Source organism: Lissotriton helveticus, chromosome 6 (assembly GCF_964261635.1).
Source record: "Lissotriton helveticus chromosome 6, aLisHel1.1, whole genome shotgun sequence".
NCBI lineage: Eukaryota > Metazoa > Chordata > Amphibia > Caudata > Salamandridae > Lissotriton > Lissotriton helveticus.
In genome coordinates, this window is record NC_136067.1 from 2,023,458,731 (window position 1) to 2,023,473,732 (window position 15,002).

A 15,002-nucleotide genomic window follows, 5' to 3' on the forward strand; every position below is an offset into this window, starting at 1 on the left:
CCCCCAGGTCTCCCCCAAAAAATGGTACCTCACTTGCCTGGGTCTGCCTAGTGCCTGCGACAGGAAACAGCGCAAAACGCAACATGGTCGCACCTCAATTTCGCAGTGAAATCCTGCCCTTTTTGGGCAAAGAGACTACCTTTTGTTTTTGAACCCTAGCTCCACCGGCACCTAGGGAAACCTAGCAAACCTATACATTTTTGAAAAGTAGACACCCAGGGGAATTTAGGATGGGGTGACTCGACTACCTACCACCAGGTTCTGTTACCCAGAATCCCTTGCAAACCTAAGAAATAGACAAAAAAAAACACATTTCCCTCACATTCCTGTGGTGGAAAGTTCTGGAATCTGCGTGGATCAACAAATTTCCACCCACCCAGCGGTCCCCCGGGTCTCCCAAAACAAATGGTACCTCACTTGCCTGGGTCTGCCTAGTGCCTGCGACAGGAAACAGCGCAAAACGCAACGTGGTCGCACCTCAATTTTGCAGTGAAATCCTGCCCTTTTTGGGCAAAGAGACTACCTTTTGTTTTTGAACCCTAGCTCTGCCGGCACCTAGGGAAACCTAGCAAACCTATACATTTTTGAAAAGTAGACACCCAGGGGAATTCAGGATGGGGTGACTCGACTGCCTACCACCAGGTTCTGTTACCCAGAATCCCTTGCAAACCAAAGAAATTGACAAAAAAATGCATTTTCCTCAAATTTCTGTGGTGGAAAGTTCTGGAATCTGCGTGGATCAACAATTTTCCACCCACCCAGCGTTCCCCAGGGTCTCTAAAAAAAATGGTACCTCACTTGCCTGGGTCTGCCTAGTGCCTGTGACAGGAAACAGCGCAAAACGCAACGTGGTCGCACCTCAATTTCGCTGTGAAATCCTGCCCTTTTTGGGCAAAGAGACTTCCTTTTGTTTTTTAACCCTAGTTCTGCCGGCACCTAGGGAAACCTATCAAACCTATACATTTTTGAAAAGAAGACACCCAGGGGAATTCAGTATGGGATGAATCGACTGCCTACCACCAGGTTCTGTTACCCAGAATCCCTTGCAAAGCTAAGAAATTGACAAAAAAACACATTTTCCTCACATTTCTGTGGTGGAAAGTTCTGGAATCTGCGTGGATCAACAAATTTCCACCCACCCAGCGGTCCCCCGGGTCTCCCAAAACAAATGGTACCTCACTTGCCTGGGTCTGCCTAGTGCCTGCGACAGGAAACAGCGCAAAACGCAACGTGGTCGCACCTCAATTTCGCAGTGAAATCCTGCCCTTTTTGGGCAAAGAGACTACCTTTTGTTTTTGAACCCTAGCTCTGCCGGCACCTAGGGAAACCTAGCAAACCTATACATTTTTGAAAAGTAGACACCCAGGGGAATTCAGGATGGGGTGACTCGACTGCCTACCACCAGGTTCTGTTACCCAGAATCCCTTGCAAACCAAAGAAATTGACAAAAAAATGCATTTTCCTCAAATTTCTGTGGTGGAAAGTTCTGGAATCTGCGTGGATCAACAAATTTCCACCCACCCAGCGTTCCCCAGGGTCTCTAAAAAAAATGGTACCTCACTTGCCTGGGTCTGCCTAGTGCCTGTGACAGGAAACAGCGCAAAACGCAACGTGGTCGCACCTCAATTTCGCTGTGAAATCCTGCCCTTTTTGGGCAAAGAGACTTCCTTTTGTTTTTTAACCCTAGTTCTGCCGGCACCTAGGGAAACCTATCAAACCTATACATTTTTGAAAAGTAGACACCCAGAGAAATTCAGGATGGGGTGACTCGACTGCCTACCACCAGGTTCTGTTACCCAGAATCCCTTGCAAAGCTAAGAAATTGACCAAAAAAATGCATTTTCTCACACTTCTGTGGTGGAAAGGCCTGGAATCTGCGTGGATCAACAAATTTCCCCCCACCCAGCGTTCCCCCAGGTCTCCTGAAAAAAAGGTACCTCTCTTGCCTTGGTCTGCCTAGTGCCTGCGACAGCAAACAGCGCAAAACACAACGTGGTTGCACCTCAATTTTGCAGTGAAATCCTGCCCTTTTTGGGCAAAGAGACTACCTTTTGTTTTTGAACCCTAGCTCTGCCGGCACCTAGGGAAACCTAGCAAACCTATACATTTTTGAAAAGTAGACACCCAGGGGAATTTAGGATGGGGTGACTCGACTACCTACCACCAGGTTCTGTTACCCAGAATCCCTTGCAAACCTAAGAAATAGACAAAAAAAATACATTTTCCTCACATTCCTGTGGTGGAAAGTTCTGGAATCTGCGTGGATCAACAAATTTCCACCCACCCAGCGGTCCCCCGGGTCTCCCAAAACAAATGGTACCTCACTTGCCTGGGTCTGCCTAGTGCCTGCGACAGGAAACAGCGCAAAACGCAACGTGGTCGCACCTCAATTTCGCAGTGAAATCCTGCCCTTTTTGGGCAAAGAGACTACCTTTTGTTTTTGAACCCTAGCTCTGCCGGCACCTAGGGAAACCTAGCCAACCAATACATTTTTGAAAAGTAGACACCCAGGGGAATTCAGGATGGGGTGACTCGACTGCCTACCACCAGGTTCTGTTACCCAGAATCCCTTGCAAACCAAAGAAATTGACAAAAAAAATGCATTTTCCTCAAATTTCTGTGGTGGAAAGTTCTGGAATCTGCGTGGATCAACAAATTTCCACCCACCCAGCGTTCCCCAGGGTCTCTAAAAAAAATGGTACCTCACTTGCCTGGGTCTGCCTAGTGCCTGCGACAGGAAACAGCGCAAAACGCAACGTGGTCGCACCTCAATTTCGCTGTGAAATCCTGCCCTTTTTGGGCAAAGAGACTTCCTTTGGTTTTTGAACCCTAGTTCTGCCGGCACCTAGGGAAACCTAGCAAACCTATACATTTTTGAAAAGTAGACATCCAGGGAAATTCAGGATGGGGTGACTCGACTGCCTACCACCAGGTTCTGTTACCCAGAATCCCTTGCAAAGCTAAGAAATTGACCAAAAAAATGCATTTTCTCACACTTCTATGGTGGAAAGGCCTGGAATCTGCGTGGATCAACAAATTTCCCCCCACCCAGCGTTTCCCCAGGTCTCCCGAAAAAAATGGTACCTCTCTTGCCTGGGTCTGCCTAGTGCCTGCGACAGCAAACAGCGCAAAACGCAACGTGGTTGCACCTCAATTTTGCAGTGAAATCCTGCCCTTTTTGGGCAAAGAGACTACCTTTTGTTTTTTAACCCTAGCTTTGCCGGCACCTAGGGAAACCTAGCAAATCTATACATTTTTTAAAAGTAGACACCCAGGGAAATTCAGGATGGGGAGACTCGACTGCCTACCACCAGGTTCTGTTACCCAGAATCCCTTGCAAAGTTACGAAATTGACAAAAAGAACGCATTTTCCTCACATTTCTGTGGTGGAAAGTTCTGGAATCTGCGTGGATCAACAAATTTCCACCCACCCAGCGTTCCCTCGCGTCTCCCAAAAAAAAGGTACCTCACTTGCCTGGGTCTGCCTAGTGCCTGCGACAGGAAACAGCGCAAAACGCAATGTGGTCGCACCTCAATTTTCCAGTGAAATCCTGCCCTTTTTGGACAAAGAGACTACCTTTTGTTTTTGAACCCTAGCTCTGCCGGCACCTAGGGAAACCTAGCAAACCTATACACTTTTGAAAAATAGACACCCAGGGGAATTCAGGATGGGGTGACTCGACTGCCTACCACCAGGTTCTGTTACCCAGAATCCTTTGCAAAGCTAAGAAATTGTAATAAAAACACATTTTCCTCACATTTCAGTGGTGAAAAGTTCTGGAATCTGCGTGGATCAACAAATTTCCACCCACCCAGCGTTCCCCCGGGTCTCCCAAAAAATAAGATGGTACCTCACTTGCCTGGGTCTGCCTAGTGCCTGCGACAAGAAACATCGCAAAACGCAACGTGGTCGCACCTCAATTTCGCAGTGAAATCGTGCCCATTTTGGGGAAAGAGACTACCTTTTGTTTTTGAACCCTAGCTCCGCCGGCACCCAGGGAAACCTAGCAAACCTATACATTTTTGAAAAGTAGACATCCAGGGGAATTCAGGATGGGGTGACTCGACTGCCTACCACCAGGTTCTGTTACCCAGAATCCCTTGCAAATCTAAGAAATTGACAAAAGATAACGCATTTTCCTCACATTTCTGTGGTGGAAAGTTCTGGAATCTGCGTGGATCAACAAATTTCCACCCACCCAGCGGTCCCCCGGGTCTCCCAAAACAAATGGTACCTCACTTGCCTGGGTCTGCCTAGTGCCTGCGACAGGAAACAGCGCAAAACGCAACGTAGTCGCACCTCAATTTCGCAGTGAAATCCTGCCCTTTTTGGGCAAAGAGTCTACCTTTTGTTTTTGAACCCTAGCTCTGCCGGCACCTAGGGAAACCTAGCAAACCTATACATTTTTGAAAAGTAGACACCCAGGGGAATTCAGGATGGGGTGACTCGACTGCCTACCACCAGGTTCTGTTACCCAGAATCCCTTGCAAACCAAAGAAATTGACAAAAAAATGCATTTTCCTCAAATTTCTGTGGTGGAAAGTTCTGGAATCTGCGTGGATCAACAAATTTCCACCCACCCAGCGTTCCCCAGGGTCTCTAAAAAAAATGGTACCTCACTTGCCTGTGTCTGCCTAGTGCCTGTGACAGGAAACAGCGCAAAACGCAACGTGGTCTCACCTCAATTTCACTGTGAAATCCTGCCCTTTTTGGGCAAAGAGACTTCCTTTTGTTTTTGAACCCTAGCTCTGCCGGCACCTAGGGAAACCTAGCAAACCTATACATTTTTGAAAAGTAGACACCCAGGGAAATTCAGGATGGGGTGACTCGACTGCCTACCACCAGGTTCTGTTACCCAGAATCCCTTGCAAAGCTAAGAAATTGACCAAAAAAACACATTTTCTCACACTTCTGTGGTGGAAAGGCCTGGAATCTGCGTGGATCAACAAATTTCCCCCCACCCATCGTTCCCCCAGGTCTCCCGAAAAAAATGGTACCTCTCTTGCCTGGGTCTGCCTAGTGCCTGCGACAGCAAATAGCGCAAAACACAACGTGGTTGCACCTCAATTTTGCAGTGAAATCCTGCCCTTTTTGGGCAAAGAGACTACCTTTTGTTTTTGAACCCTACCTTTGCCGGCACCTAGGGAAACCTAGCAAACCTATACATTTTTTAAAAGTAGACACCCAGGGGAATTTAGGATGGGGTGACTCGACTACCTACCACCAGGTTCTGTTACCCAGAATCCCTTGCAAACCTAAGAAATAGACAAAAAAAAACACATTTTCCTCACATTCCTGTGGTGGAAAGTTCTGGTATCTGCATGGATCAACAAATTTCCACCCACCCAGCGTTCCCCCGGGTCTCTCAAAAAAAATGGTACCTCACTTGCCTGGGTCTGCCTAGTGCCTACGACAGGAAACAGCGCAAAACGCATTGTGGTCGCAACTCAATTTCGCTGTGAAATCCTGCCCTTTTTGGGCAAAGAGACTTCCTTTTGTTTTTTAACCCTAGCTCTGCCGGCACCTAGGGAAACCTAGCAAACCTATACATTTTTTAAAAGTAGACACCCGAGGAAATTCAGGATGGGGTGACTCGACTGCCTACCACCAGGTTCTGTTACCCAGAATCCCTTGCAAAGCTAAGAAATTGACAAAAAAACGCATTTTCCTCACATTTCTGTGGTGGAAAGGTCTGGAATCTGCGTGGATCAACAAATTTCCACCCACCCAGCGTTCCCCCAGGTCTCCCAAAAAAAATGGTACCTCACTTGCCTGGGTCTGCCTAGTGCCTGCGACAGGAAACAGCGCAAAACGCAACATGGTCGCACCTCAATTTCGCAGTGAAATCCTGCCCTTTTTGGGCAAAGAGACTACCTTTTGTTTTTGAACCCTAGCTCCACCGGCACCTAGGGAAACCTAGCAAACCTATACATTCTTGAAAAGAAGACACCCAGGGGAATTCAGGATGGGGTGAATCGACTGCCTACCACCAGGTTCTGTTACCCAGAATCCCTTGCAAAGCTAAGAAATTGACAAAAAAACGCATTTTCCTCACATTTCTGTGGTGGAAAGATCAGGAGTCTGCGTGGATCAACAAATTTCCACCCACCCAGCGTTTCCCCGGGTCTCCCGAAAAAAATGGTACCTCACTTTCCTGGGTCTGCCTAGTGCCTGCGACAGGAAAGAGCGCAAAATGCAACGTGGTCGCACCTCAATTTCGCAGTGAAATCCTGCCCTTTTTGGGCAAAGAGACTACCTTTTGTTTTTGAACCCTAGCTCTGCCGGCACCTAGGGAAACCTAGCAAAGCTATACATTTTTGAAAAGTAGACACCCAGGGGAATTCAGGATGGGGTGAATCGACTGCCTACCACCAGGTTCTGTTACCCAGAATCCCTTGCAAAGCTAAGAAATTGACAAAAAAACGCATTTTCCTCACATTTCTTTGGTGGAAAGTTCAGGAGTCTGCGTGGATCAACAAATTTCCACCCACCCAGCGTTTCCCCGGGTCTCCCGAAAAAAATGGTACCTCACTTTCCTGGGTCTGCCTAGTGCCTGCGACAGGAAACAGCGCAAAATGCAACGTGGTCGCACCTCAATTTCGCAGTGAAATCCTGCCCTTTTTGGGCAAAGAGACTACCTTTTTTTTTTTTAACCCTAGCTCTGCCGGCACCTAGGGAAACCTAGCAAACCTATACACTTTTGAAAAATAGACACCCAGGGGAATTCAGGATGGGGTGAATCGACTGCCTACCACCAGGTTCTGTTACCCAGAATCCCTTGCAAAGCTAAGAAATTGACAAAAAAACGCATTTTCCTCACATTTCTTTGGTGGAAAGTTCTGGAATCTGCGTGGATCAACACATTTTCACCCACCCAGCGTTCCCTCGCGTCTCCCAAAAAAAATTGTACCTCACTTGCCTGGGTCTGCCTAGTACCTGCGACAGGAAACAGCGCAAAACGCAATGTGGTCGCACCTCAATTTTCCAGTGAAATCCTGCCCTTTTTGGACAAAGAGACTACCTTTTGTTTTTGAACCCTAGCTCTGCCGGCACCTAGGGAAACCTAGCAAACCTATACACTTTCGAAAAATAGACACCCAGGGGAATTCAGGATGGGGTGACTCGACTGCCTACCACCAGGTTCTGTTACCCAGAATCCTTTGCAAAGTTAAGAAATTGTAATGAAAAACACATTTTCCTCACATTTCTGTGGTGAAAAGTTCTGGAATCTGCGTGGATCAACAAATTTCCACCCACCCAGCATTCCCCCGGGTCTCCCAAAAAAAGATGGTACCTCACTTGCCTGGGTCTGCCTAGTGCCTGCGACAGGAAACAGCGCAAAACGCAACGTGGTCGCACCTCAATTTCGCAGTGAAATCGTGCCCATTTTGGGGAAAGAGACTACCTTTTGTTTTTTAACCCTAGCTCCGCCGGCACCTAGGGAAACCTAGCAAACCTATACATTTTTGAAAAGTAGACACCCAGGGGAATTCAGGATGGGGTGACTCGACTGCCTACCACCAGGTACTGTTACCCAGAATCCCTTGCAAAGCTAAGAAATTGACAAAAGAAAACACATTTTCCTCACATTTCTGTGGTGGAAAGTTCTGGAATCTGCGTGGATCAACAAATTTCCACCCACCCAGCGGTCCCCCGGGTCTCCCAAAACAAATGGTACCTCACTTGCCTGGGTCTGCCTAGTGCCTGCGACAGGAAACAGCGCAAAACGCAACGTGGTCGCACCTCAATTTCGCAGTGAAATCCTGCCCTTTTTGGGCAAAGAGACTACCTTTTGTTTTTGAACCCTAGCTCTGCCGGCACCTAGGGAAACCTAGCAAACCTATACATTTTTGAAAAGTAGACACCCAGGGGAATTTAGGATGGGGTGACTCGACTGCCTACCACCAGGTTCTGTTACCCAGAATCCCTTGCAAACCAAAGAAATTGACAAAAAAATGCATTTTCCTCAAATTTCTGTGGTGGAAAGTTCTGGAATCTGCGTGGAACAACAAATTTCCCCCCACCCAGCGTTCCCCCAGGTCTCCCGAAAAAAATGGTACCTCTCTTGCCTGGGTCTGCCTAGTGCCTGCGACAGCAAATAGCGCAAAACGCAACATGGTCGCACCTCAATTTCGCAGTGAAATCCTGCCCTTTTTGGGCAAAGAGGCTACCTTTTGTTTTTGAACCCTAGCTCCACCGGCACCTAGGGAAACCTAGCAAACCTATACATTTTTTAAAAGTAGACACCCAGGGGAATTCAGGACGGGGTGACTCGACTGCCTACCACCAGGTTCTGTTACCCAGAATCCCTTGCAAATCTAAGAAATTGAAAAAAAAAAAGCATTTTCCTCACATTTCTGTGGTGGAAAGTTCTGGAATCTGCGTGGATCAACAAATTTCCACCCACCCAGCGTTCCCCCGGGTCTCCCAAAACAAATGGTACCTCACTTGCCTGGGTTTGCCTAGTGCCTGCGTCAGGAAACAGCGCAAAACGCAACATGGTTGCACCTCAATTTCGCAGTGAAATCCTGCCCTTTTTGGGCAAAGAGACTACCTTTTGTTTTTGAACCCTAGCTCTGCCGGCACCTAGGGAAACCTAGCAAACCTATACATTTTTGAAAAGTAGACACCCAGGGAAATTCAGGATGGGGAGACTTGACTGCCTACCACCAGGTTCTGTTACCCAGAATCCCTTGCAAAGCTAAGAAATTGACAAAAAGAATGCATTTTCCTCACATTTCTGTGGTGGAAAGTTCTGGAATCTCCATGGATCAACAAATATCCACCCACCCAGCGTTCCCCCGGGTCTCTCAAAAAAAAGGTACCTCACTTGCCTGGGTCTGCCTAGTGCCTGAGACAGGAAACAGCGCAAAACGCAACGTGGTCGCAACTCAATTTCGCTGTGAAATCCTGCCCTTTTTGGGCAAAGAGACTACCTTTTGTTTTTTAACCCTAGCTCTGCCGGCACCTAGGGAAACCTAGCAAACCTATACATTTTTTAAAAGTAGACACCCAGGGAAATTCAGGATGGGGTGACTCGACTGCCTACCACCAGGTTCTGTTACCCAGAATCCCTTGCAAAGCTAAGAAATTGACAAAAAAACGCATTTTCCTCACATTTCTGTGGTGGAAAGGTCTGGAATCTGCGTGGATCAACAAATTTCCACCCACCCAGCGTTCCCCCAGGTCTCCCCAAAAAAATGGTACCTCACTTGCCTGGGTCTGCCTAGTGCCTGCGACAGGAAACAGCACAAAACGCAACATGGTCGCACCTCAATTTCGCAGTGAAATCCTGCCCTTTTTGGGCAAAGAGACTACCTTTTGTTTTAGAACCCTAGCTCCACCGGCACCTAGGGAAACCTAGCAAACCTATACATTCTTGAAAAGAAGACACCCAGGGGAATTCAGTATGGGGTGAATCGACTGCCTACCACCAGGTTCTGTTACCCAGAATCCCTTGCAAAGCTAAGAAATTGACAAAAAAACGCATTTTCCTCACATTTCTGTGGCGGAAAGTTCTGGAATCTGCGTGGATCAACAAATTTCCACCCACCCAGCGGTCCCCCGGGTCTCCCAAAACAAATGGTACCTCACTTGCCTGGGTCTGCCTAGTGCCTGCAACAGGAAACAGCGCAAAACGCAACGTGGTCGCACCTCAATTTCGCAGTGAAATCCTGCCCTTTTTGGGCAAAGAGACTACCTTTTGTTTTTGAACCCTAGCTCTGCCGGCACCTAGGGAAACCTAGCAATCCTATACATTTTTGAAAAGTAGACACCCAGGGGAATTCAGGATGGGGTGACTCGACTGCCTACCACCAGGTTCTGTTACCCAGAATCCCTTGCAAACCAAAGAAATTGACAAAAAAAATGCATTTTCCTCAAATTTCTGTGGTGGAAAGTTCTGGAATCTGCGTGGATCAACAAATTTCCACCCACCCAGCGTTCCCCAGGGTCTCTAAAAAAATATGGTACCTCACTTGCCTGGGTCTGCCTAGTGCCTGTGACAGGAAACAGCGCAAAATGCAACGTGGTCGCACCTCAATTTCGCTGTGAAATCCTGCCCTTTTTGGGCAAAGAGACTTCCTTTTGTTTTTGAACCCTAGTTCTGCCGGCACCTAGGGAAACCTAGCAAACCTATACATTTTTAAAAAGTAGACACCCAGGGAAATTCAGGATGGGGTGACTCGACTGCCTACCACCAGGTTCTGTTACCCAGAATCCCTTGCAAAGCTAAGAAATTGACCAAAAAAATGCATTTTCTCACACTTCTGTGGTGGAAAGGCCTGGAATCTGCGTGGATCAACAAATTTCCCCCCACCCAGAGTTCCCCCAGGTCTCCCGAAAAAAATGGTACCTCTCTTGCCTGGGTCTGCCTAGTGCCTGCGACAGCAAACAGCGCAAAACGCAACGTGGTTGCACCTCAATTTCGCAGTGAAATCCTGCCCTTTTTGGGCAAAGAGACTACCTTTTGTTTTTGAACCCTACCTTTGCCGGCACCTAGGGAAACCTAGCAAACCTATACATTTTTTAAAAGTAGACACCCAGGGGAATTTAGGATGGGGTGACTCGACTACCTACCACCAGGTTCTGTTACCCAGAATCCCTTGCAAACCTAAGAAATAGACAAAAAAAAACACATTTTCCTCACATTCCTGTGGTGGAAAGTTCTGGTATCTGCATGGATCAACAAATTTCCACCCACCCAGCGTTCCCCCGGGTCTCTCAAAAAAAATGGTACCTCACTTGCCTGGGTCTGCCTAGTGCCTACGACAGGAAACAGCGCAAAACGCATTGTGGTCGCAACTCAATTTCGCTGTGAAATCCTGCCCTTTTTGGGCAAAGAGACTTCCTTTTGTTTTTTAACCCTAGCTCTGCCGGCACCTAGGGAAACCTAGCAAACCTATACATTTTTTAAAAGTAGACACCCGAGGAAATTCAGGATGGGGTGACTCGACTGCCTACCACCAGGTTCTGTTACCCAGAATCCCTTGCAAAGCTAAGAAATTGACAAAAAAACGCATTTTCCTCACATTTCTGTGGTGGAAAGGTCTGGAATCTGCGTGGATCAACAAATTTCCACCCACCCAGCGTTCCCCCAGGTCTCCCAAAAAAAATGGTACCTCACTTGCCTGGGTCTGCCTAGTGCCTGCGACAGGAAACAGCGCAAAACGCAACATGGTCGCACCTCAATTTCGCAGTGAAATCCTGCCCTTTTTGGGCAAAGAGACTACCTTTTGTTTTTGAACCCTAGCTCCACCGGCACCTAGGGAAACCTAGCAAACCTATACATTCTTGAAAAGAAGACACCCAGGGGAATTCAGGATGGGGTGAATCGACTGCCTACCACCAGGTTCTGTTACCCAGAATCCCTTGCAAAGCTAAGAAATTGACAAAAAAACGCATTTTCCTCACATTTCTGTGGTGGAAAGATCAGGAGTCTGCGTGGATCAACAAATTTCCACCCACCCAGCGTTTCCCCGGGTCTCCCGAAAAAAATGGTACCTCACTTTCCTGGGTCTGCCTAGTGCCTGCGACAGGAAACAGCGCAAAATGCAACGTGGTCGCACCTCAATTTCGCAGTGAAATCCTGCCCTTTTTGGGCAAAGAGACTACCTTTTGTTTTTGAACCCTAGCTCTGCCGGCACCTAGGGAAACCTAGCAAAGCTATACATTTTTGAAAAGTAGACACCCAGGGGAATTCAGGATGGGGTGAATCGACTGCCTACCACCAGGTTCTGTTACCCAGAATCCCTTGCAAAGCTAAGAAATTGACAAAAAAACGCATTTTCCTCACATTTCTTTGGTGGAAAGTTCAGGAGTCTGCGTGGATCAACAAATTTCCACCCACCCAGCGTTTCCCCGGGTCTCCCGAAAAAAATGGTACCTCACTTTCCTGGGTCTGCCTAGTGCCTGCGACAGGAAACAGCGCAAAATGCAACGTGGTCGCACCTCAATTTCGCAGTGAAATCCTGCCCTTTTTGGGCAAAGAGACTACCTTTTTTTTTTTTAACCCTAGCTCTGCCGGCACCTAGGGAAACCTAGCAAACCTATACACTTTTGAAAAATAGACACCCAGGGGAATTCAGGATGGGGTGAATCGACTGCCTACCACCAGGTTCTGTTACCCAGAATCCCTTGCAAAGCTAAGAAATTGACAAAAAAACGCATTTTCCTCACATTTCTTTGGTGGAAAGTTCTGGAATCTGTGTGGATCAACACATTTTCACCCACCCAGCGTTCCCTCGCGTCTCCCAAAAAAAATTGTACCTCACTTGCCTGGGTCTGCCTAGTACCTGCGACAGGAAACAGCGCAAAACGCAATGTGGTCGCACCTCAATTTTCCAGTGAAATCCTGCCCTTTTTGGACAAAGAGACTACCTTTTGTTTTTGAACCCTAGCTCTGCCGGCACCTAGGGAAACCTAGCAAACCTATACACTTTCGAAAAATAGACACCCAGGGGAATTCAGGATGGGGTGACTCGACTGCCTACCACCAGGTTCTGTTACCCAGAATCCTTTGCAAAGTTAAGAAATTGTAATGAAAAACACATTTTCCTCACATTTCTGTGGTGAAAAGTTCTGGAATCTGCGTGGATCAACAAATTTCCACCCACCCAGCATTCCCCCGGGTCTCCCAAAAAAAGATGGTACCTCACTTGCCTGGGTCTGCCTAGTGCCTGCGACAGGAAACAGCGCAAAACGCAACGTGGTCGCACCTCAATTTCGCAGTGAAATCGTGCCCATTTTGGGGAAAGAGACTACCTTTTGTTTTTTAACCCTAGCTCCGCCGGCACCTAGGGAAACCTAGCAAACATATACATTTTTGAAAAGTAGACACCCAGGGGAATTCAGGATGGGGTGACTCGACTGCCTACCACCAGGTACTGTTACCCAGAATCCCTTGCAAAGCTAAGAAATTGACAAAAGAAAACACATTTTCCTCACATTTCTGTGGTGGAAAGTTCTGGAATCTGCGTGGATCAACAAATTTCCACCCACCCAGCGGTCCCCCGGGTCTCCCAAAACAAATGGTACCTCACTTGCCTGGGTCTGCCTAGTGCCTGCGACAGGAAACAGCGCAAAACGCAACGTGGTCGCACCTCAATTTCGCAGTGAAATCCTGCCCTTTTTGGGCAAAGAGACTACCTTTTGTTTTTGAACCCTAGCTCTGCCGGCACCTAGGGAAACCTAGCAAACCTATACATTTTTGAAAAGTAGACACCCAGGGGAATTTAGGATGGGGTGACTCGACTGCCTACCACCAGGTTCTGTTACCCAGAATCCCTTGCAAACCAAAGAAATTGACAAAAAAATGCATTTTCCTCAAATTTCTGTGGTGGAAAGTTCTGGAATCTGCGTGGAACAACAAATTTCCCCCCACCCAGCGTTCCCCCAGGTCTCCCGAAAAAAATGGTACCTCTCTTGCCTGGGTCTGCCTAGTGCCTGCGACAGCAAATAGCGCAAAACGCAACATGGTCGCACCTCAATTTCGCAGTGAAATCCTGCCCTTTTTGGGCAAAGAGGCTACCTTTTGTTTTTGAACCCTAGCTCCACCGGCACCTAGGGAAACCTAGCAAACCTATACATTTTTTAAAAGTAGACACCCAGGGGAATTCAGGACGGGGTGACTCGACTGCCTACCACCAGGTTCTGTTACCCAGAATCCCTTGCAAATCTAAGAAATTGAAAAAAAAAAAGCATTTTCCTCACATTTCTGTGGTGGAAAGTTCTGGAATCTGCGTGGATCAACAAATTTCCACCCACCCAGCGTTCCCCCGGGTCTCCCAAAACAAATGGTACCTCACTTGCCTGGGTTTGCCTAGTGCCTGCGTCAGGAAACAGCGCAAAACGCAACATGGTTGCACCTCAATTTCGCAGTGAAATCCTGCCCTTTTTGGGCAAAGAGACTACCTTTTGTTTTTGAACCCTAGCTCTGCCGGCACCTAGGGAAACCTAGCAAACCTATACATTTTTGAAAAGTAGACACCCAGGGGAATTTAGGATGGGGTGACTCGACTGCCTACCACCAGGTTCTGTTACCCAGAATCCCTTGCAAACCTAAGAAATAGACAAAAAAAACACATTTTCCTCACATTCCTGTGGTGGAAAGTTCTGGAATCTGCATGGATCAACAAATTTCCACCCACCCAGCGTTCCCCCGGGTCTCTCAAAAAAAATGGTACCTCACTTGCCTGGGTCTGCCTAGTGCCTGCGACAGGAAACAGCGCAAAACGCAACATGGTCGCACCTCAATTTCGCAGTGAAATCCTGCCCTTTTTGGGCAAAGAGACTACCTTTTGTTTTTGAACCCTAGCTCCACCGGCACCTAGGGAAACCTAGCAAATCTATACATTTTTGAAAAGTAGACACCCAGGGAAATTCAGGATGGGGAGACTTGACTGCCTACCACCAGGTTCTGTTACCCAGAATCCCTTGCAAAGCTAAGAAATTGACAAAAAAACGCATTTTCCTCACATTTCTGTGGTGGAAAGGTCTGGAATCTGCGTGGATCAACAAATTTCCACCCACCCAGCGTTCCCCCAGGTCTCCCCAAAAAAATGGTACCTCACTTGCCTGGGTCTGCCTAGTGCCTGCGACAGGAAACAGCACAAAACGCAACATGGTCGCACCTCAATTTCGCAGTGAAATCCTGCCCTTTTTGGGCAAAGAGACTACCTTTTGTTTTAGAACCCTAGCTCCACCGGCACCTAGGGAAACCTAGCAAACCTATACATTCTTGAAAAGAAGACACCCAGGGGAATTCAGTATGGGGTGAATCGACTGCCTACCACCAGGTTCTGTTACCCAGAATCCCTTGCAAAGCTAAGAAATTGACAAAAAAACGCATTTTCCTCACATTTCTGTGGCGGAAAGTTCTGGAATCTGCGTGGATCAACAAATTTCCACCCACCCAGCGGTCCCCCGGGTCTCCCAAAACAAATGGTACCTCACTTGCCTGGGTCTGCCTAGTGCCTGCGACAGGAAACAGCGCAAAACGCAA